The sequence below is a fragment of the Gopherus evgoodei genome, chromosome 9 (assembly GCF_007399415.2).
Source record: "Gopherus evgoodei ecotype Sinaloan lineage chromosome 9, rGopEvg1_v1.p, whole genome shotgun sequence".
In the NCBI taxonomy this organism is placed as follows: Eukaryota; Metazoa; Chordata; order Testudines; family Testudinidae; genus Gopherus; species Gopherus evgoodei.
Window position 1 is genome coordinate 43,647,995 of NC_044330.1, and position 23,238 is coordinate 43,671,232.

The 23,238-nt window shown below is 47.6% G+C and overlaps 1 protein-coding gene across 3 annotated transcripts in view; it reads left to right on the forward strand.

Moving 5' to 3' along the window:
* Nucleotides 1–7,248: 7,248 nt before the first annotated feature.
* PER2 (period circadian regulator 2) overlaps nucleotides 7,249–23,238 on the forward strand; it is an 87,252-nt gene continuing 71,262 nt past the window's right edge. For all 3 annotated transcript variants that reach the window (XM_030574253.1, XM_030574249.1, XM_030574250.1), the window contains exon 1: nucleotides 7,249–7,313. The gene's annotated coding sequence lies outside the window, so the exon portion shown is untranslated. The remainder of the gene's footprint in view (nucleotides 7,314–23,238) is intronic.

A 23,238-nucleotide genomic window follows, 5' to 3' on the forward strand; every position in this document is an offset into this window, starting at 1 on the left:
CATATCGAACAGAGTTTGATTAAACCTTTCTGGTTAAGGATCACCTTGCAGGTGGTAAGGTGTTGTCCTAGTCTTTTAAATTCCTGCTATCCTGAGCACCTTCTTCAGAAGGTGACTCTCAAAGTCCCGCCCCTGGTCAGAGTGTATCCGAATTGGGAACCCGTACTGAAAAATATTTTTCCCACAATACTTGACCGACGGTGGTGGCCCTTTGGTCATGTGTGGGATATGTCTCCTCGTAAAATGGTCAGGCACTACTAAAATGTTCCCAACATTCCTCTTGTCCATGTCTAAAGGCAAGAAGTCAATGCGTACCAACTTCAAAAGTTTGTTGCTGGTGATGTTCTTCAGATATGCAGCTCTAGTGGGCAGAGTCTTCCTTTGAACATATCAAGCACATGTCTCACATTTCCTGCAAACATCTTCAGCCATCCAGGACCAATAGAACCTATTATGAATAAGTTCCAGGGTCCTCTCCATTTCTAAATGTCCAACGTCATTATTCAGGGCCCTCATGGCCAGGGCTCTGTACTCTTTTGGTAGCTCTAGTTGCATTTGTTGCTTTTCTAAAGGGTCAGTGTTAATTCGGTGCAGCACTCTCTGAATCAGTCTTAGTTTGTTCCATTCTCTCAATAGTAGCTTACCCTCAGGGTTAGGTGGGATAAATCACAGCTGGGCTTTGCCCCCTCCCTTATGGCAAGTAGTGTATCATGAATTTCAATATCTTGCAGCTGGGCTTCTTGCCAGTCAGCTGCATTGAGCATCAGCAGTGGAGACTGGCCCAACATAATATAGTTCACCGAGGCAGAAGGCACACTTTCAGGCCCAGAGCTTCTGCAACATACCCAGGAAGGCTCTCATGGCTCTCAGCGACTCACACTGCAAAAAGGTCTCACTCCATCCATAGGTATCACAGCAACTGCTGATGCCTCTGGACACCGGGACAATGCATCTGCATCTACATTGCTTCTCTCTGATCGGTACTGAATGCTGAACTCGTAACTAGCCAGGGCGGCCACCCATCTCCGCCCAGTAGCATCCAGCTTAGCACGTTAACACGTCAGTGTATTGTTTGTCCACACTTGTGACTGAGCACCATACAAGTATCAACATTTCTCAGTGATGGACCATTTCAAGGCCAAGAACTTCCACAATGCCTGTTTTCGCCTAGCTGGTCATTGGTTTGAAATCTACTGCCCTGCCCTCAGGTGACCAACCATCAACAACACCCTTTAAATTCCTTGGGAATTTTGAAAGGCATCTTCATATTTGCTCGGCAATGCATGCAGGTCTCAGCGTATCTTTTCAGGTGACCATGGCTGCTTCATGCACCAGGCAACCCCCCCCCAACTTGGAGCAATGCCAAGCTGCAGGACCTCATCAGCATTTGGAGAGAGGAGGCTGTCCAGTCCCAGCTGTGCTCCAGCTATAGGAATTATGATACCCACGGACAGATATCACGATGAATGATAGAAAGGGGCCATGACTGGGACACAATGCAATGCAGGGTCAAAGTGAAGGAGCTGCAGAATGTCTACCACAAAGTGCAGGAGGCAAACAGCCACTCTGGTGCTGTGCCCACGAGCTGTCAGTTCTACAAAGAGCTGGATGCGATACTCTGTGGTGGCCCATCTCCACTGCGAAGAGCCCCATGGATACTTGGGGGCTCGCATACCAGTCGAGATTGGACCGAGCCAGGAGCAGGAAATCTTGCACAAGGATGTGGAGGCGGAGTGGGACCCAGATGCAGAGGATGACTCGGTGTTCAGAGATGCATGCAGCAAGGAGCTCTTCTCTACCCCAGAAGTGGCTGGCCAGTTATAGTGGTTGGAGCTTGTCAAAGTGGTAACAGGAGAGGAGGCCCCTGGTAAGTGGCTTTGACGTTGGGAATCACTGAAGCGAGTTGTTGCAGGAAGAAGGGTTGCAGAAAGCTGGCTAGTTTTCTGTGTGCTGAGCATAGGCGCCGACTCCCCTTAGTGCACTGCATCCCAGCTCCTCCCTCTACCTCCCAGTGCTTCCACCCCTCCCCCCCGGCCGCCACCAAACTCCGGGAGGGAGGGAGAGGTGCGGGAATGTGGCACGCTCAGGGGAGGAGGCAGTGAAGAGGGGGAGCCAGGACATGGATTTGGGGAATGGGTTGGAATAGGGGCAGGGAGGAGGCAGAGTTGGGGCAGGGACTTTGGGGAAGGGGTTGGAATTGGGGGTGGGGCAGAGGCAGGAAGAGGTGGGGCAGGGGCAGGGGCTCATGGAAGGGGTGGAGAGGGGGTGGGGCCAGGGGCAGATCGGGGTCGAGCATCCACAGGAAAGAGGGGAAGTCAGCACCTATGGTGCTGAACTTGCCAGAAGGGATTTGCAGAAGGCAGGCTTGTGTCTGTGTGATGTGTGTACCACCACATGCCTAGTCAGAGCGGCAGAACAGGGACTCCCTCACTTCACGTGAATCTGCCTCAGAGATCTCCACAAAACTCTCATGGAGATACTGGGCAATCCACAGCGGCAGGTTCTTTGATAGAGCTGCTTTGTTTCTTGCCCCGTTAAGGGCACCGCTCTGCCATCACTGTCACTCATGATGTGTTAGTTAGAGCGAGCAGCATATTTGTTAACAGTGCAGGATCCATGCCTGGCGACCTAAGAGACAGAGCACGCACTACACAAACTGTTGAAAGATGGTGCCAAATATGGACAGAAGCACCGGGATTTCTGGGATGTGAAGCAATGCATCATGAGGCATTGGGACAGGACCAGGATGCCCTGTGACCCCCTCCACCTTCCCACAACACTTAGCGGCAAAAGAGGAAGAGATGCTCTGTGGGATAGCTGCCCAGAGTGCACCACTCCCAAAGCTGATGCAAGTGCTGCACGTGTGAACATGCTATTGCACAGGCAGCTGACAATGTGAACATACAACAGCGGTTTCCCTTCAGTGCTCTCTGAGTGGCGATATTACTGCCAGAGAAGAAACTCTGCCAGTGTAGACATACCCTAATAAGAAGGGTAACCGAAAGCTGTTGTTCTGTTTACTCAGGTTAAATAAAATCTTAGTGATTTTCAAAGCCCAGAGGGCAGAGTTGTTCAGTGGGGTTGTGAAGAGATATGCAGGGCCCTGAAAATAGAGGACAAGCAGCCAGGATCACCCTATGCTCACAGTCAAATGTCCCGAGAGAAAGCTCAGGCCTGTTCTAGAGTGGTAGCTGTGTTAGTCTGTAGCAGCAAAACCAACAAGGAGTCCTTGTGGCACCTTACAGTCTAACAAATTTATTTGGTTCTAGCCCATGAAAGCCCAAATAAATGTGTTAGTCTCTAAGGTATCACAAGGACTCCTCGTTCTTTAGGCCTGTTCTAGACACCCAGAGACACCAATCACAGGACCTAACCAGATCAGCCACACCATCACTGGTTCATTCACCTGCACATCCACCAATGTAATATACGCCATCATATGCCAGCAATGCCCCTCTGCTATGTACATCGGCCAAACTGGACAGTCTCTACGGAAAAGGATAAATGGACACAAATCAGACATTAGGAATGGCAATATACAAAAACCCGTAGGAGAGCACTTCAACCTCCCTGGCCACACTATAGCAGACCTTAACGTGGCCATCCTGCAGCAAAAAAACTTCAGGACCAGACTTCAAAGAGAAACTGCTGAGCTTCAGTTCATCTGCAAATTTGACACCATCAGCTCAGGATTGAACAAAGACTGTGAATGGCTTGCCAATTACAGAACCAGTTTCTCCTCTCTTGGTTTTCACACCTCAACTGCTAGAACAGGGCCTCATCCTCCCTGATTGAATTGACCTCGTTATCTCTAGCTTGCTTGCTAGCACACATATATATACCTGCCCCTGGATATTTCCATTACATGCATCTGAGGAAGTGGGTATTCACCCACGAAAGCTCATGCTCCAAAACGTCTGTTAGTCTATAAGGTGCCACAGGATTCTTTGCTGCAGAGACACCAATGTTGAAGAAAGTGTGTACTCAGGAAGGGGCAGGTTGTGACACATAGTGATGTGTGCTAGATCAGAACATAGGCCCTGAACCTGCAATGCATGCTGGTGGATTGCTGTGCCCAGATGGAGGTCCACTAACTTTAGTGAGACTTTGGGGGCAGAGGGGTCTGCCTTTCAGGACTGGGGGGACCTAGATAAAACTTCAAGCAGGATGCGATATAGAACTTTGACAAGTCTTATGAGAGGAAAACTGGAATGGTCTAAATGTGTGATAATTAAATAGTAAATTTCACAAAGTGGAAAACTTTGAGACAGGGCTGCCCGGGGGCAAGGCGGGGGGGCAAGAGGGGCAATTTCTTCTGGGTCCCGGGCCCCACAGGGGCCACCATGAGAGTTTTTCAGGGCCCCTGGAGCGGGGTTCTTCACTCGCTCCGGGGGCCCTGGAAAACTCTCGAGGCGCCCAGGCTCCCGGAGCTTCTTCCGCTCCGGGTTGTCGGCGGCGGGGGGTCCTTCTGCCCCAGGAACTGTCACTGAAGTTCCACGAAGACCCGTGGGGGGGTGTCCTTCTGGCACTTCGCCGGTGGGTCCCTGGACGGGTCTTCAGTGGCAATTTGGTCGTGGGGGGTCCTTCTGCCCCAGGACCCACCGCTGAAGTGCTGGGTCTTTGGTGGCAAGGGCTCCCCGCCGCCAAAGACCCCAGGCCCCCTGAATGCTCTGGGCGGCCCTGCTTTGAGATGAACATATACCAAACACATACTAAAAATGAGAGGTTGATTTTGGCCTCAAGAGTAACTTGTTCTGGTGCCAATAATAAACTAGCTCCTGATTTTAAAGGGGCAGAACTCTAAGATTCTCATAGTAATGTTAACTCAACCACATTGCACATATACAGTATCTCTTTTTTATTTTAAATATTTATTGAAATATGTAAGAAACACCATGTAAAGCAATATCTTGCTTTTAACCTTAAAATATAGAAAAGACTGAGAGCGGTAAACAAAATTATTTGTTTCTTGGTTGGGTTCTTTTGATCCTGCAAATACTTACACTATCTTAATTTCATTTACGTAAGTAGCCCCCATCTGGACTAATATACATAAAGTACACAGTACTTGGATACTATGATGGCAGGCAGTAAATAAACCGTGAGATGTGCAAAAGTGTTAGCAAGATTGAAGTCTAAAAGTTAAAAAAAAATATTTCTCTAACAGTTTAGTCCTGCTGTACTTAGCAACCATTTTATTTGGTGTGTTTCTAGCAAGACAGGAGCCAATATGGTGGCTGGTTGTTTCTTTGGCTGTGAACAAGAATAATTGATTATGTCAGCAGGGATGTGCACTACTGTAGGAGTAATAGACCTGGTAGCCTCTTAATTAATACCACTGTTATCAGGAGTAACTTGCTGTACTGATACAAACTGCTATAACCACTGGAAAAGTGGGACGAAAGGAGAATACAACCCAGTTTTCATTAGCACACTGCTGTGAGAAAACAGTAAAGGAACTCCCATATTTGGAGATGGCAAATAGTTTTTTCACTTTGGTTTTAAACAACCCAATAAGAAAAGTAGTTCACTTAAAAGTATATGGAAAAGTGGGGAGGAGAAGCGGGCAGGGAATAGAACCCAGACAATATTCTCATTGGTTTCTGTTTAGCCCCCGCCCCCAAAACACAACAAAAACAAAACAAAAAACCGAACAAACCTGGACAGCATCCCTTTAAAATGAGCTGGGAGCAAGTGGCACTGGTGAGGTACCAGGTGGAGTACTGTCTACAGTTTTGGATGCCAGACTTTAAGATATGGACAAACTAGAGAAAGTTTGGCGGAGGGCAACAAAAATGATAAAAGGTTTAGAAAATCTGACCTATGAGGAAAAGTAAAAAGAAGTATGCATATTTCATCATGAGAAAATACAGGGGGGTGAGGGGGAGCAGACCTGATATTAGTCTTCAAATAGCTTAACAGCTCTTATAAAGAATCTGGCAATCAATTGTTCTCCATGACCAGGAAGGGTAGGACAAGTAGTAATTAGGGTAAACAAAGAAGACTTAGGTGAAATATTTCTAACTATAAGGGTAGTTAAGCAGTGGAATTGGTTTCCAAGGTAGACTGTGTCATTGGAGGATTTTAAGATCAGATTTGAAAAACCCTTGTCAGGGATGGTCTACTTGATCCCACCTCACTGCAGGGGGCTGGACTAGATGCCCTCTTCAGGTCCCTTCGAGGTCTACATTTCTATGATTTAAAGGTCTCAACTAGGATGGGGCTAGGCCCAGTACAAGCTGGCAAAAGGCAGCCCCTGCCCCAAAGGACAGCCTTGTCTTCAATGCTAAAAGTGTGGGGGTTTTATTCTTTTTTTTAAACCCTCAAGGTAAGTGAACATGCATGTGCTACCCCACGGTACGAACAGCGGGCTGACCAGGTGCTCTCGTTTTATCAGGTCAAACCTGGGGGCGGGGGGAAGGGCTGGTCACCTCCTGGTTTACTTCAAGATACAGAGTCCGACCTACATCAAAACGTCAAGTCTACGCTGAGTTTTTTTCCTGGGGATCACTCATGCCGGCCCAAAGTAAAACCCATCCTGGCTAGTGCCCGCCACGCCAAGAACGGGGCGAGGGGAAACTGAGGCACACAGCCGCGAAGGCCCCTGCCCTGGTCGGCCAAGAACGGGGCTGGGCACAGAACCAGATTTCCTGCTCCGGGCTTTTAGCCAAAGCTGCCTCCTGCTAGCTCGGTTGGGGCCCGGCCGGCAGGTCGCCTCCGCAGAGCAGCTGGCGGGCGCGGGGCTCTGGGCACACTGGGGAAGCTAAGGGACAAGGCACTTAGGCAGCGCTACGATGGGGCAGTCGCTGGCCGCTTGCCCCGCCGCTCATGGCTGCCCATCCAGAGCCCCGCCCCTTGTGACGCACGCATTGATTCCCTCCCGTCCGCCCTCGGCACCCGTTGACCTCAGCTACAGTTTCAGGCAGGGAGAGAAGTCTCGCTGCGCTTCTGGCCAGGATGCAGTCGCTGCCCTAGTTGGCCGTTGCGGGCGGCTGGTCGTACCCTGCCCAGCCCGGCGCTGGCGAGCCCAGTGGAGGGGTGAGTATGTTTTGGCCCTGCCGCAGCCCGTCGCTCCGGAATGAGAGGCGGTTGGCCCCGAAAACGGCCATGGAAACATGGTGTCACACGTGAGGCTTATGTAAAATGAGCGATGTCTGCCAGAGCCAATGGGATGGCGGGGGCCCCCTGCCGCTGGCCGAGGCGGTGCCTCCCGGGCCAATGGGCGGCGCGGGGCGGTGTCTCAGTCACGTTTCTGAGTGTATGTAGTCTGTGCTGGGCTGGGGCAGCGGCGTTGTGAGGAGCCGGGGCGCCTGGTGAGTGAGGGACGGCGGGTCCGTCTCCCGTTATGTAACCGTGCCCGGGGAGTAGGGGGAATATCCCGTTCCCTGCGCCTGAAGGGGCAGGCCTGTCGGGGGGTGCGGTACGGACTGGGGGGTCGGCTGCAGCCCGGCCCCGAGCGCAGGGAGCCCCCTGCTCTGTCTGTTTGAGGGTTGGTTGGTGGGTGAGTGAGGGGAATCGGGGCGAGCGGATTGGGGTTCGGGGACTGGGCGACGGCGGTTATGGGATTGGGGGCAAGCGGATCGAGGGTGCAATGGGTTATGGGGGCTGGGCTGGGTGAATGAGAGGAGCCGGGGATGGGGGCTGCTTGAGGGGAGAGTAGGCAGGTGGGTTTGCAGTGGGTGGATGTATGGTAGTGTCAGTGTGTGCGTTGCCTGCACAGAGGGGGTGCGTACTGAATGTTCCTATTTCCCTGTGATGTGTGGTTCTTATCTAGTTCCTCTCCCATGGTAAGTGGAAAGTATTGGCCCTGGCTCTGCAGTGTGGCTAAGATCCTCCCTGCACTGTGAGAGGTGAGCTCCCAGCTAGACTGTGGCACTGCAGGTGGTTCTAATCCTTCCAGTCTGGCATTAGGAGGCAGGATGATGGGACAGAGTAATTGTTTAATCACATTTAGGGCTTCACTTGCACTTAAACTGATGTTAAAGATGACCTTAAAATCTAGCTGTTGCTTATTTTCTTTGCAACTCTGCTGTGTCTTGTTAAGTGTGTTATAGTGGAGTCTGCTTTTCTGATAGGAGTGTTGTACAATATTGTAGCTGAGCTGTATGTTGTAGGTGTCATGCATGTATGTTAGTGATCATAGAATACTTTTAAACGTGCATAATACTAGATAAGTGATAAATATCAATTCAGAATGCAAATTCTAAAGTCAGATAGAATTTAACTTGCCGGCTGCTAAATCTTCAATGTATGCGTGCAAATCTCTGCTTGTTAAAATGTGAAGATAAAAGATTGTATTAGCTAGGTGAATCTCTTCTACAGAATTAAATAAACCATAAATGAGGCTGGCAAGATGCTTTGTCTTATGTTGCTTTTTATGCATGTTAGCAAACTGTCTCAAAGCTATTCATTGTTATTATTTACCTTACAGGCAGGTACGCTGTCTTTGTAAAACCATTTTATTTGCCAAGCTCTGCTCCATGTAACCATATGGACAAAACTTATTAATTTCTTTTAATAACATTTAATAATTGGCCATTAGTATTACACTGAATAAATTATAATTTGAGAGAATTTAGCTACAATTTAGCCAACAACAGGATCTCTAAAAGATGGCTTTATGGCAGTGGTTTTCAAACTTTTATTCTGGGGACCCAGTTGAAGAAAATAGTTGATGCCCATGACCCAATGGAGCTGGGGATGAGGGGCTTGGGGTGTGGAAGAGACTCAGGACTGGGGCAGAGGGTTGGGGTGCAGCTGTGAGGTCTGTGGGGTGGAGCTGGGAATGAGGGGTTCAGGGTGTCAGAGGGAGCTCTGGGCAGAGGCAGGAGGTTGTGGTGCGGGAGGGGGTCAGGGCTGGGGGTGCAGGCTGTGGAATGGGGCCGGGGATGAGGGGTTTAGGATGCAGGAGGGGCTCTGGGTTTAGGGGGGGCTCACAGCTGGGGCAGGGAGTTGCAGTGTGGGAGGGGGTCAGTTCTGGGCTGGGGGTGCAGGCTCTGGTGTGGAGCTGGAGTTTGGGGTGCAGGAGGGGTTTCCAGGTTTGGGGGTGTTCAGGGCAGGGTATTGGGGTGTGGACTTACCTCCCATGGCTCCCGGACAGCGGTGCAGTGAGGGTGCAAAGGCAGGCTTCCCGCCTGCCTTGGTACTGTGGACTGCGCTGCGCCCTGGAAGCGGCCAGCAGCAGGTCCAGCTCCTAGGCGGAGGCGCGTGACTCTTGCTGCTCTTCTCCCCTCTTCCTCCCCCTTTTCCCCCCCCAGTTTGGAGCCAGTGCTTGGGGCAGGAGCAGCGTGACGAGCCCTGTGGCTTCCCTGTCTAGAAGCCAGATCCACTGTTGGCCACTTCCGGGGTGCAGCGCAGTGTCAAAATAGGTACACACTAGCCTGCCTTAGCTGGGCAGAACCACTGACGGAACTTGTGTAGTCACAGTGCGACCCAGTGCCTGACATGTTGCAACTCACCACTGGGTCGCAACCCGAAGTTTGAAAAACTCTGCTTTATGGTGTATTCTAACTTGGACACCAAAGCAGATTATTTGAGACTTTATTAACTGTTTTCAGTTGAGGACCTAGATTATCAGATTTTAAAGGACTATATTTTTTAATTATCTTAAGACCTGTGCTATAAAACTGATTTTCTAAAATAGGTATGTAAAGTTTTAAGCTTCAGAACCTTACATATTTAATAGCTTTTTTATTTTTTTTTAAAAATGATAATACAAATTTACACTATATTAATATTGTTTGGTAGATTACATAGGAAAGTAGAAAATGTTTTTAATGCTTCAGTAAAACTGAAGGTTTATTTAGAGTGAACATCATCAACTAATATACCACATTTCTCATTCTTTCTCCTGCTATTGTTTCAAGATTACTATTATTGAAAGTTGAGAAGAAAGTTATTTTGTTTTTTTGTTACTCATTTGACAGGTGTGTGTGTTTGTGTGCGCGCATGTGTATATTGATAGTCACTTTTTTTCCCCCTGTTATCTGTGTGGACCTTTCATACAGCAACTAAGGAAAGATCATAAAGAAAAATAAAAACCAAACCAGTGATTCTAAAATCAAATTTGGCATGGAATCAGGAGTCATACCTGAGGCTATTAAATAAGTTTTTGAAAACTGACAAGATTTCAAGTTGTCAGGGTTCCTTTAGCCATTGAGACGGTGTTTACTTATGATATACCTGTTTAGGTAACATTTCTCAGTACTACTAGTATCTCTGGGAATTGTCTTCTGTCTCTCAGAGATGATGAAAATAAATCCAGAAGATGTAAATATGATAGTGGTTGCCATCTGAGCATTTACTGAGATACCCAAATCCTTATTATCTGTATGTGTAGCAGCCGTATTAAGGCTTAATATATGGCATAACAGTGTCAAACTAAGGTCCTGTTCCTGCAAAGACTTACCCATATGCTAAACTTTATGCACTCCGGCCCTGATCTTGCACTATTACAGATTTTTTTTTTTTTTTTTTAGCCTGGCTATGGAATATGGCAGGCATGGCCAAACTATGGCTCGTGAACCACATGCAGCTCTTTTACAGTTAGTGTGGCTTGTGCGGCTCACTCTACTCCCGCCTCCATTCTCTGCCTATTTCGGGGATTCTGCCCTGTGGTGAGATGGTAAGGTTAGGGGTTTCCGGCAGAGATGACTGGTGCCTGCTGGTGGGGGAGAGGGGCATGCAATTTAAAGGTTTGTCGTCCCCCCTCCCCTGGCATACCATCCCTCTTACCCTCAGCAGCCCTGCTCTGCAATTCCCAGATGTTAGTTCCACCTGGGGAAGCAGCAGCAAAAGCAGTGTCTATCTCTGCAGCTCCCACCTCTTTGCCGCTGGCGCTACCTCTCCTCATAGCCCCGCTTAACAGTTTGCTGGATTTAGCAGCTGTCTTGCTGGGAGGGGGCCTGGTGGCATCATGTGACAGAGCAAGGCCAACAAATCCTGGCAAAAATCGGGGGGAGGGGGGCACTTGACCTCCATGTGTCCCTCCATAAGTCACCTCTGGCTTCTGCCCAGCAGGCAGCTCAGGGTTTCAGCCCCACAGGGTGCACTTATCAGGGTTTGGGGCTTCAGCAAGAGTGGGACTGAAGCCCTGAGCCTGGCAGGTGCGCCCTGCAGGGCTGAAGATCTGAAGATGGTTGTATGTGGCTCACAGGGTCAGTAAACTTGGCCGTCCCTGGAATATGGCTAACAGCCTGTCTGCCTTATGGTGTGTTGTGGCAAAGGGCCTGGTTACAGATGGATTTGAAGTGTAGGTGAACCTCACAGGAAAATTATGTACTAGTTTCAAAGAGAAGGCTGGAGTCTTCTACCATATTAGTATATCATTTATTTTTTTACCGCCATTGTGTTGTAATGACATATGTCAAATGATCTTGAGCCACTAACACATTTACAGTAATTGAAGCAGTTTGAGTGGATTACCATTGTTTGTTTAAACAAATTCCTATGCTTATAACTGTGCAAGCAGCGTATATTAAAGACAATTTTGTAAGTGCTAAAGAGCTAGGTATGCTTTTTTCTTTTTAAACAGCTATACCATTCAATATGATTCCTCCTGTTTATTAATAGCTGCTGTCTCTGCTGAAATCTGTAAACTAGTTTTTCATCACTCTGTTTGTTTGTTTATTTTGGTTATTCAGGCCATTTTATTTTTTTCGCTATAGATCTAGAATTATTTTTATCTGCAAGAAAATAAAGGCTGAAGTTAACGAGAAACAATATCAGAATATCGCCCAAATACTGCAGTGCAGCGTATTAAAAATAATACATATATAAAAATCTAGAGATGATAGTGGTGTAGGACTGAACATCACTGCAGGTTACAGTAACATTTGGAAACTTTGAGTATTTTTGACAACGTTTGCTATTTGTTTGGATGGAAACATTTGTCTTAAACTCTTGAAAGGAAAAAATTGTCATCAGTATTGAATTAAGAATTTCTGTTGTGAAATTCAGTGTATTCTATGACATTAGGCTCTTTCTATTTGAGGTGTGTGTCAGGGTTTTGCAGAATCCTAGGTAGAGAAACTTTGGTTTTGTAGACTGCATTCCTTTGTGTAGAAGACTATTGTTTCTGTTGTTATTTCTTAGTGGGATTATATCTCTATCTCTGGAAAGGCATCTAGTTGAAATCAAAATAAATATCATCAGTGAACTACTTGAGCTCATAGCAGTTACTTCCAGCCTGAAAAATGATCCTTGTCCCCTTTGTATTGCCTCAAGAATAAGTTCTACAGAGAGAGCACATATTTTATAGTGTTAGTGGATCTCCTAGCACAATGCCTCCTATCTGCAAATCCTGACTTTTGGGATGGTACTAAATAAAACTACTTACATTTTTAGGAAAAACTAGTTTCAGACCTAGTCCAGGAACCTCATCTTTTTTTATATTGATAAGTTTTCCTCTGCATGAGATCAAATACCAAATTCTCAGTCTACTTAATAGGATATGATTTCCTGGCTAAATACAAATAGACAAGAAGCGGGGAGCACGAAAGCTGAGCATATGAGCTGGGTTTTTCTCTGATTTCTGATGACCCGGAAAAATGTTAATCCTTGATAGCCTAGGCTGACATAGGGTTTAAAAGAAATTACATTAAACTTTTAACAGTGTAAAAGAGGTTTTATACTTTTTGTAAAGCTCCTTTTGTCTATTAGTAATTCATCTGAATTGACAGTAGTTTCACTGTACTCATAATTGGCCGATTTTAAAAGGGAACAGCATGTTCTCTTCAATCCATTGTGTAATACTGGGCAAAGCTTCTTTACCGGAAATGCTTGGTTACCTAGCAATTATGATACATAATAATAAAACAGCTGTTATGTATTAAAGTTTTGTTCCTCCAAGTTTTGATTCTAAGCTGTCTGAATCCATTGAGTGTCTGTTACCAAGATTTCCAATTGGGTTCTGTGGTGGAGTGCTTAGGATCATTTCCACGTCTGCCCTTCGTTTCTTTTCCCATTCTACCCTTTCTTTTTCTTATCACCTTTTCTTTGCCATTCTTAGGCCATGTCTATGTGAGCAAGTTTACAGTGGCATAGCTGTATCAGCACAGCTGTGCTGCTGTAAGATCGCTTGTGTAGTTGCTCTGTGCTGATTGGAGAGAGCCCTACCGTCAACATAATTAAACCACTTCCAACTAGCGCCGCTGACATACCATGTTCACATGGTGCTTCTGTTGGTGTAACTTACGTTGCTTAGAGGGGTGGTTTTTTCACATCCCTGAGTGACATAAGTTATACCGACAAAAGTACTAGTGTAGAGTTAGGTCAAGCCTCTTCTGTTCTATTCCTCCCCCCACCTCCCCTTCTGAAGTCCTGCAGCGTATAAAGCATTTTTTTACTACTCTTTTTCCTCTGGCTACAGTAAAGCTCTCTACACAATCTGCTGAAAAAAGAAAATTTAGTAGCTTTATGTAATCTTATACATTTTCCTTGCTAGCTGTTTGTGGCTGCTGTTGACATTGTATCAGACTACATTGTGCTCTTAAACTAACATAAGGGCTGGATGAATACATTGATTGGGCCAACAGTGTGAAGTTCATGTACTACTTAGTCTAAATACATAATTATACAGTTTGTAAAATCAGTATTTATTCACTTTGTTTCAGGAGTTCATTGTATCAAGGGTTACTTAAGTAGCATGATTCATTGACTGTCTAGAAGCCACCAGGAATCAGGTGGCCTTTACATGCTAAAAATCCTATGCAAGTATTGTAGATGTATGTTATACATTTTGGTTTAAAAATTATTTGTAATTGAATTACTTTTGTTACTAGTAATATGAGAAGTCAGGTTCTTCTTCAAATATGCGTTGCTGTGGATCTATAGGTGTGCATGTGCCCCAGGCATTCAAGCTTGGAATCTTTTGCATAGCTGACTTTCAGAAACCAGTTTCCCCTGCTTCCAGGAGGTTTGGGTGGAGATTTTAGCTAACAAATGGGTGCTAGACACTTTTTTTTTTTCTTGTCTTCTACCTGCCCCTTTCCTCTCCTCCCTTCGTCTGCAACCCATCTCACAAGAGCCTTTTTACAAAAAGTAGCCTATTCCACCTGGGAGCCATAGAAAACATTCTTCAAGAATACAGGGGCAAGAGTTTCTACTCTCATTATTTCTTCATTCTGAAGAAGGTGGATCTTCATCTTTGACCAAAATTGAGGTATTTCCTGATCCTAAGGCATTTCCCTACTCTCAGTTGCTGGGAAAATTCTTGCATGGGTCATATTGAATAGACTTAACACCTGTCTTGTGGAAACCATTCTAGACATGATCTTCGCAGCCCATAAGCTTCAGGAAAAGTGCTAAGAGTAAAACCATGGTCTTTACATGATATTTTTTGACTCAGCTAAAGCTTTTAACTCTATAAATCATGAGGGACTCTAGAAATGCAGAGGTGTTTTTTCTTTTTAATTTTTGGTCATTCAGTCCTTCCATGATGTGGTGCTGTCCAGAGTTGTGGAAATGGCAAGATACCAGACCCATTTCTGGTTGCCTGTGTCACTGAACAAGGTTGTGTGTTGGCTGCCATGCTTTTTTCCATTTTTTTTTCCCAGCTGTGCTTATGGATGCATTTCATACCATTGACAGAGGAGAATTTATCCAGTTCTGCACTGATAGACAGTTGTTCAATCTACAACAGTTGCACTGCAACTTCTTGCATTGGTCTGACTTTGCATATGTGTTTACCTGTAGTGTTTACTGACTCCTCATACATCGATGTGAGATTTCATCGAACTTGAGGAGACTGAACAAATGCCTCCACAGCCTTGGCTTCAAGATGGTGGTGCTTGCCTCCATCACTTCAGACTCAAGATTGGTTTGTGACTTTCAATTTGCATTCCACGTTGCCATCCATCAAGCCTGAGGAAGTACCCTTTACTTATGCAATGGCCTAATGATGATCAGTAATGCTGCAATTCTGTTACAGAGGTCACGGAAGTCATAGGGCCAGGTGCTCAGGCACCCCATGGTCAGCCTCACCGGCCACTGCTGGAGTGGCCCTGGAGCCTGCTGCTGCTAGAATAAAATCGAGATATTGAGAAAAAAATTAATCGAGGAACCAAAGGACATGAAGAGAAGACGTTCTTTAACTGCCTGTCCACCAGTGCTAGGAGCTTAGATAACAAACAATTCACTTGTGAGCATAAATTTGATCTAGTTGGTATTACTGAAACTGGTGGCTGATTACCTTTATCAAAATGCTAAAATCAATGGCTATAACCAATTTAGAAAGACTTCAGCAGGTAAGTCTTTTTGGATTTGTCTTCAAGAGGATGTGGTGGACATACCCACCCTTTTTGGGTGACACATCTGAAGTACTGTCTCACACTGATATGTCCATAGAAGAAGTTTTAGAACAAATTGATAAATTAAACAGTAATAAGTCATTAGGGCCAGATGGTATTCACCCAAGAGTTCTCAAATATGAAATTGCGGAACAAAGTGTAGTGTGTAATGGATTGCTGAAGCAAGTCTCTGTATCAGATGATTGGAAGGTAGCTAATATAATTTCAAGCTTTAAAAAGGGCTCCAGAGGTGATCCTGGTCATTACAGGCCCATGAGCCTTACTGCACTACTGGGCAAATTGAATCAGATGCTTAGGTGACCATGCTATGTTGGAGAAGAGTCAATCTGACTTTTGTTAAGGGAAATCATGCCTCATCAATCTATTAAAATTCTTTGTGTCCCCACGAGCATGCGGATAATGGTGATCAAGGCAATATAGCGTACTTGAATTTTTAGAAAGATTTTAACAAGCTCCTTCACCAAAGACTCTTAAGCAAAATAGGCAGTCATGGGACAAGAGGGGAGGTCCGCTCATGGATCAGTATCTGATTATTCCTACCCTTTGTTTCTTATCTTTTAAATAGTTTCCATAATGGAGGAGAGTAAAAAGTGGAGTCTCCCAAGCATTTCTGTTGGGACCTGTGCTTTTCAATATGTGTATTAATAATTTGGAAAACAGAGTGAACCAGTGAAGTGGCAAAGTTTGAAGATAACACAAAATTATTCAAGATGGTTATGTCCAAAGCAACAAAATGGCATATGAAATTCAACATTTGATAAGTGCAAAGTAATGGGCATTGGAGGGGAGGGGTTGCCTTAAAAAGGATAAGTGGAACTGGAAAAGATTCCGAGAAGCGTAACCAAAATGATCAGGGGTATGGAATGGCATCTGAATGAGCAGAAATGAAAAAGACTAGCTCTTTTTAGCTTAGAAAAGAGATGGCTAAGGAGGGATAGGATAGAGGCCTATAAAATCATGAAAGATGTGGAAAAAGTGAATAGAGAAGCGTTCTTTATCCTCTTCCACAATGCAAAACCGGGATCACTTGATGAAATTAATAGGCAGCAGGTTTAATAAAAACATGCAATTAGCCTATGGAATACATTCCCATGGGGCATTATTGCCGAAAGTATAACCTAATTATTTTTTTGAACCCATACATTCATGGAGGATAGGCCCATCAGGGTCTGTTGGCCAAGATGGTCAGGGATGCAGCCATCTACTTGGGGTGATCCTAAATCTCTGACTGCCAAAAACTGGGAGGAGAAGACAGGGCTGGATCACTCCACCTACTTTGTTCTGTGTACACTCCTTAAGCTCTGGTACTGGTCATTTTTGGAAACAGGATACTGAGCTAGATGGACCATTGGTCTGACTCAGTGTGGTGGTTTTTATGCCCTTAAAAGGGGAGGAGAAGTGGCACCCGATGTTAAAAAATGGCATTACCAGTTTGAGTCACTGATAACTTGGAAGAAAATTATCTTGAATGTACATGGATCAATGTTCAAACAAACACAAGACTGGTATTAGTTGGTGTCTGCTACAGGCCACCAAATCACAGTAGGCAATAGGATGACTGGCTCCTTATGCCTCATCTGTAATAGATGGAGAGGGAGGGAAGCTGTGTGATCATAGACTATCAGGGTTGGAAGGAACCTCAGGAGGTCTAGTCCAACCCCCTGCTCAAAGCGGAACCAATTTCCAACTAAATCATCCCAGCCAGGGCTTTGTCAAGCCTGACCTTAAAAACCTCTAAGGAAGGAGATTCCACCACCTCCCTAGGGAGCCCATTCCAGTGCTTCACCACCCTCCTAGTGAAGAAGTTTTTCCTAATATCCAACCTAAACCTGCCCCACTGCAACTTGAGACCATTACTCCTTGTTCTGTCATCTGGTACCACTGAGAACAGTTTAGATCCATCCTCTTTGGAACCCCCTTTCAGGTAGTTGAAAGCAGCTATCAAATCCCCCCTTGTTATTCTCTTCTGAAGACTAAACAATCCCAGTTCCTTCAGCCCAGGCCTGCACAGCTCGTAAAGTGGCGAGGGCCATATTACTCCAAAGAAAACAGCTGAGAGCTGAACACCCTCTGCCCCCAGTGCTGCCAAAACACCCCCCCAATCCCCTCCCGAAACATAGCATTCTCCCCCTCCCCCAGTGCTGTCCGCACTGCAGAAACAAACCCTCCTTCCCCAGTGCCACCCTGCTGAAACAGCTGTGGGCTGAAAAGGAAGGTTGTGGGGGGAGGGCATGGGTGATACACTCAAGAATTTTTCAAGTAAAGCAAACAATTCTTTAAATTTATTTTCAATTTTTTTATAAATCATGGAAAAATGAAACACCTGTTCCGTTGACACAAAACATTTGTACTTTTCATAATTACCTTGCAAATTTAATGAGAGAGATTACATCTTTTTTTGGCAACAAGGTTGTCTTATTCCGGGCTCATATTTGAAGTGGATATTTTCATAATGTCTTCCAAATGGTCATCAGTCAGAGAAGAACGTTGCTTGTTTTTATTCATGTTCATGATGGAAAATGTTTGTTCACATATGTAAGTGCCTCCAAAAATGCTGAACGTTTTCAGTGTAACTTTGATAAGATACTTGTATTTTCCATCGTCCAGACTTTTGTAGAAGTCCCGCAGGCCGCTTTCTCTGTGCTTATTTCGGTTAACTGCCGAACATTGAAGTTTAATAACCTCCAACTGCAAATCTAGTGGCACTTCCGCTGGATCCACAGAAAAGGGATCTTCAGTCAGCTTCAACTGGATGTCTTCTTCTTTAGACAAAGTAAATCTTCTGTCAAATTTTTCAATCAAAAGGTTGATGTGCTCTGCGTAATTTTCTCCTAACTCAACGTGTTTGTGCTGAGGGATACGCTGTGCACAAGTGGAAAAGTGACACATTTCACCTTTTGACAGCTGACTTCTGAAAAGTTTCAATTTCATTTTGAAAACTTTCACTGCTGCACACATGTGAAATACAGTTGATTTTTTTTCCTGAAGTTGAATGTTGAGATCATTCAGATTTGCTGTAATATGACAAAAGAAAGAGATCTTGATTCTAGGACTCATTTTCAAGCTCTGGGAATTTTATTGGCCCAATTTTCTAGGAATTTTGCTATCTTCTCTTTCAAAGCAACAAAATGTTGGAGCACTCTTCCTTGACTCAACTACCTCACTTATGTATGGTAGATTAAGTTGCTGCACTTGGCGTCTCTCCCTTCAAGAAAGGCTCAAAATGTCCTATGTTTTAGTTCTCTAGAACAGATGTAGTTTACAATGGAAACTACCACTGACATTTATATGCTCAAATTTTAAGACTTTTTACATCAGCAGCTTTTGTGTAGTATAATGCAGTGATTGGTTATTTGTCTCCCAATAAATTCTTCAAGAAAAGTAACTGCTCCAACATTTTTTCTGTACATTGCTGGAGCACCATCAGTACAAATGGCCACCAAGTTTGTGAAATCTAATCCTGACTCATCATTCGTGCACTTTATCACGTCAGTGGAGATTTCTTTTCCGGTTATGTGACCTGTCATGGAGCACATGCCAACAAGTTCTTCAGCAATTTTAAAGTTTTTATCAATACCTCTAATAAAAATAAGAAGCTGGGCGCTGTGTCTTTTAAATCGATGCTTTCATCCATAGCTAGGGAGTAAAAGCAGAATTCACTGACTCTCTGTTTTAACGGATCACTTAGGGCTTGTCTACATCAGAAAGTTGCAGCGCTGGTGAGGGAGTTACAGCGCTGCAACTTTGAAGGTGTACACATCTGCAGGGCATCACCAGCGCTGCAACTCCCTGTTTGCAGCGCTGGCCATACTCCCGTTTTGTCTCGGGTGTAGAGGATCCAGCGCTGGTGATCCAGCGCTGGTAATCCAATGTAAACACTTACCAGCGCTTTTCTTGACCTCCGTGGAAGGAGGAAGCCTCTGGTAATCAAGCTGGTCTCCTTCCCCAGCTTGCTCTCGCGTTCCCGGAACCCCGAGCAAGCAGGTCTCCTTCCCTGCGGTTTGCAGGGGGGTTCGGGAACGCGAGAGCAAACCGGGAAAGGAGACCAGCTTCGCCGCGGTTTGCTCTCCCGTTCCCCGAGCAAGCAGGTCTCCTTCCCTGCGGTTTGCAGGGTGGCTCCGGGAACGCGAGAGCAAACCGCGGCGAAGCGGGTCTCCTTTCCCGGTTTGCTCTCTAGTTCCCGGAGCCCCGAGCAAGCAGGTCTCCTTCCCTGCGGTTTGCTGGGTGGCTCCGGGAACGCGAGAGCAAACCGGGAAAGGAGACCAGCTTCGCCGCGGTTTGCTCTCGCGTTCCCGGAGCCACCCAGCAAACCGCAGGGAAGGAGACCTGCTTGCTCGGGGAATGGGAGAGCAAACCGCGGCGAAGCGGGTCTCCTTTCCCGGTTTGCTCTCTCGTTCCCCGAACCGCCGAGCAAGCGGTTCTCCTTCCCTGCGGTTTGCAGGGTGGCTCCGGGAACGCGAGAGCAAACCGCGGCGAAGCTGGTCTCCTTTCCCGGTTTGCTCTCTCGTTCCCGGAGCCACCCTGCAAACCGCAGGGAAGGAGAACCGCTTGCTCGGCGGTTCGGGGAATGAGAGAGCAAGCCGGGGAAGGAGACCAGCTTCGCCGCGGTTTGCTCTCTCGTTCCCGGAGCCACCCTGCAAACCGCAGGGAAGGAGAACCGCTTGCTCGGGGTTCCGGGAACGAGAGAGCAAGCCGGGGAAGGAGACCAGCTTCACCGCGGTTTGCTCTCTCGTTCCCGGAACCCCGAGCAAGCAGGTCTCCTTCCCTGCGGTTTGCAGGGGGTTCGGGAACGCGAGAGCAAACCGTGGCGAAGCTGGTCTCCTTTCCCGGTTTGCTCTCTCGTTCCCCGAACCCCCCCTTGAAGCCGCCCAACAGCGCTGCAGTGTGGCCACATCTAACACCACTTGCAGCGCTGGTTGCTGTAAGTGTGGCCACTCTGCAGCGCTGGCCCTATACAGCTGTACTAATACAGCTGTAACTACCAGCGCTGCAAAATTTTAGATGTAGACATGGCCTTAGATTGGTAGAAACGTCAGCTATTCTTCTCTGTACAGTCATGCGTGATAGACTGACATTCTCAGATATTCCCCTTTTCTGGACATAACTCAGATACAGCAATCAATATACGCTTTTTTAAAAACTAGCCTTCCGTGAAGCATTTCCCCGCAGCAGCAATGTCCTTAGAAATTTGAAAGCTTACTTTAGTAACCGTATCATTCTCAGTGCTCACTTCCTTGAAAATTTGCTCCACTAAGGTTTTTTGCTAAGCTGACTGCTTTAATTATTTTTTCATTTGGGTTCAGTTTGGCGAAATTGGGATGTTTAGTTTCAAAGTGCCATTGAAGGTTGTATTCTCAGAAGGGCTAACATTTCGTGACTCATGAGGCACTGTATTTTGTCTTTGGAAACGGTACATAAGTATTTATTCGTCCATTCAGTGTTGAAAACTCTGTGCTCTGATTCTCTTCCTTTTCACTCATGGTAGCCATTTTGAAGCTCAAGATTTTGTTGAATAAATTCACAGCCAAGGGAAACACTCATAGGGCTTGTCTACATCAGAAAGTTGCAGCGCTGGTGAGGGAGTTACAGCGCTGCAACTTTGAAGGTGTACACATCTGCAGGGCACCACCAGCGCTGCAACTCCCTGTTTGCAGCGCTGGCCGTACTCCCGTTTTGTCTCGGGTGTAGAGGATCCAGCGCTGGTGATCCAGCGCTGGTAATCCAATGTAGACAGTTACCAGCGCTTTTCTTGACCTCCGTGGAAGGAGGAAGCCTCTGGTAATCAAGCTGGTTTCCTTTCCCGGTTTGCTCTCTCGGTCCCGGAGCCACCCAGCAAACCGCAGGGAAGGAGACCTGCTTGCTCGGGGTTCCGGGACCGAGAGAGCAAACCGGGAAAGGAGACCAGCTTCGCCGCGGTTTGCTCTCGCGTTCCCGGAGCCAGCCAGCAAACCGCAGGGAAGGAGACCTGCTTGCTCGGGGTTCCGGGACCGAGAGAGCAAACCGGGAACGCCGCGGTTTGCTCTCTCGGTCCCGGAACCCCGAGCAAGCAGGTCTCCTTCCCTGCGGTTTGCTGGGTGGCTCCGGGACCGAGAGAGCAAACCGCGGCGTTCCCGGTTTGCTCTCTCGGTCCCGGAACCCCGAGCAAGCAGGTCTCCTTCCCTGCGGTTTGCTGGGTGGCTCCGGGACCGAGAGAGCAAACCGCGGCGAAGCTGGTCTCCTTTCCCGGTTTGCTCTCTCGTCCCGGAACCCCCCTTGAAGCCGCCCAACAGCGCTGCAGTGTGGCCACATCTAACACCACTTGCAGCGCTGGTTGCTGTAAGTGTGGCCACTCTGCAGCGCTGGCCCTATACAGCTGTACTAATACAGCTGTAACAACCAGCGCTGCAAAATTTTAGATGTAGACATGGCCATAGTCACACACAAAGAGAAGAGATATCTCATGGTGCATGTCACACTATCAAGGCACTAACAGTGTGTGGAAGCCTGTAGAGGGAGAAAGAAACAGCGCACATAGAGTGATCAGATCACAGCAGTAAAATAGGACCCGCCCCCTCTTCAGCCCCCTGGGGTCAGTATATTACTGCACACAGCAATGCCAAAAAATAAAATAATGAAAATAGATGCCTCCTTTCAGCCACCGACTTGCCGCTCGTCTCCTCACTCCCCTCCCCAAATATAAAGCCTCATTGCCCACCTGCCCACTCAGTTCATCATCCTCCCATGAAATAAAGGGAGGGGAAAAGGACAGTTTGAAGGGATTTTCTGGAGCTGCGAACAAGGCTAGGGAGGGGAAAGGGGGGCAGTGTGAAGGGATTGGATGTGACTGTCCAGCGCACAAACACAGGTGCCACAGGGAGCTCTGGCCATTAGGGCGGTTGGAGCACGGCACAATGAGGTGCCCTCCCCCCTCCCCCCCATGGACAGGGGGCAAACCCAGGGCCGGTACACGGATATTTTGTGCACTGGGCAAAACTCCCACCTTGCCCCCGCCCCCACAGGTTCATTGATGGGCAAATCCCAGCGAGCTTTTATAGAGCTCAGGGGCCAGCTGTGCCCAGGGACTGGTCCCCAGATCAGGTCTCCCCCACCCGCCCCCTGAACTCCCTTGGAGGGTACACAGCCCCCTGCAAGCCCTCCCCACCCCATCCTGGCAGTCCCTGCCTCAAGTCCACTCAGTGGCTTTGCCGGACTTGGGCCACTGCAGCAGCTCAGCAGGGAGGAGCTGCCTTTTGGAGACACCAGAGAGCCCCATTTACGGCGGCGGAGAGCCCCAGCCATGGAGGAGCCAGAACTGTGCAGAGGGGCAGCAGCCCTACAAAGGTGGCAGCACAGCTAGGGGGGAGCAACCACCCCCCCGCCCCTCCTTCCCAGGCTGCGGCTTGGCATACCTCCCTCCTCCCCGGGGGGCTCCTGCAAGTGGCAGTGGATGCATGCGGGCACTGGCCCCCTATAAACTCCCTGGCTGCCCCCTCGCTGCACTTGGGCTGTGTGGTTCCCAGGTGTGTGAGCCACCACCGCTGCTGCCCCTTCCAGGGCAGGCTTAGGGCCCCGTGCCCCGGTGGCTCACATGCCCGGGAGCCGCAAAGCCCATGCATGATGAGGGGGGAGCTGGGGAGCACATGGGGGCTGCCGGCCGCATGCATCTGCTGCAGCCTGTAGGAGCCCCCGCTGGGGAGTGTGTGCCAGGCTGCAGCTGGGGCAGGAGGGATGGGGGGTGCGGCTGCTCCCTGCTAGCGGTGTCACCGCTTTTGTAGGGCTGCTGCCCCCCTGTGCTGCTCCGGCTCTTCCATGGCTGGGACTCGCTCCCCCTGCAAGCTGATGCTTTGGCTCTCTGGTGCTGCCGGAAGGCGGCTCCTCCCTTCCGAGCCAGGGCACCGCTTTTTTTAGGGTTACCGTATTTCAACAATCAAAAAAGAGAACGGAGGGGAGA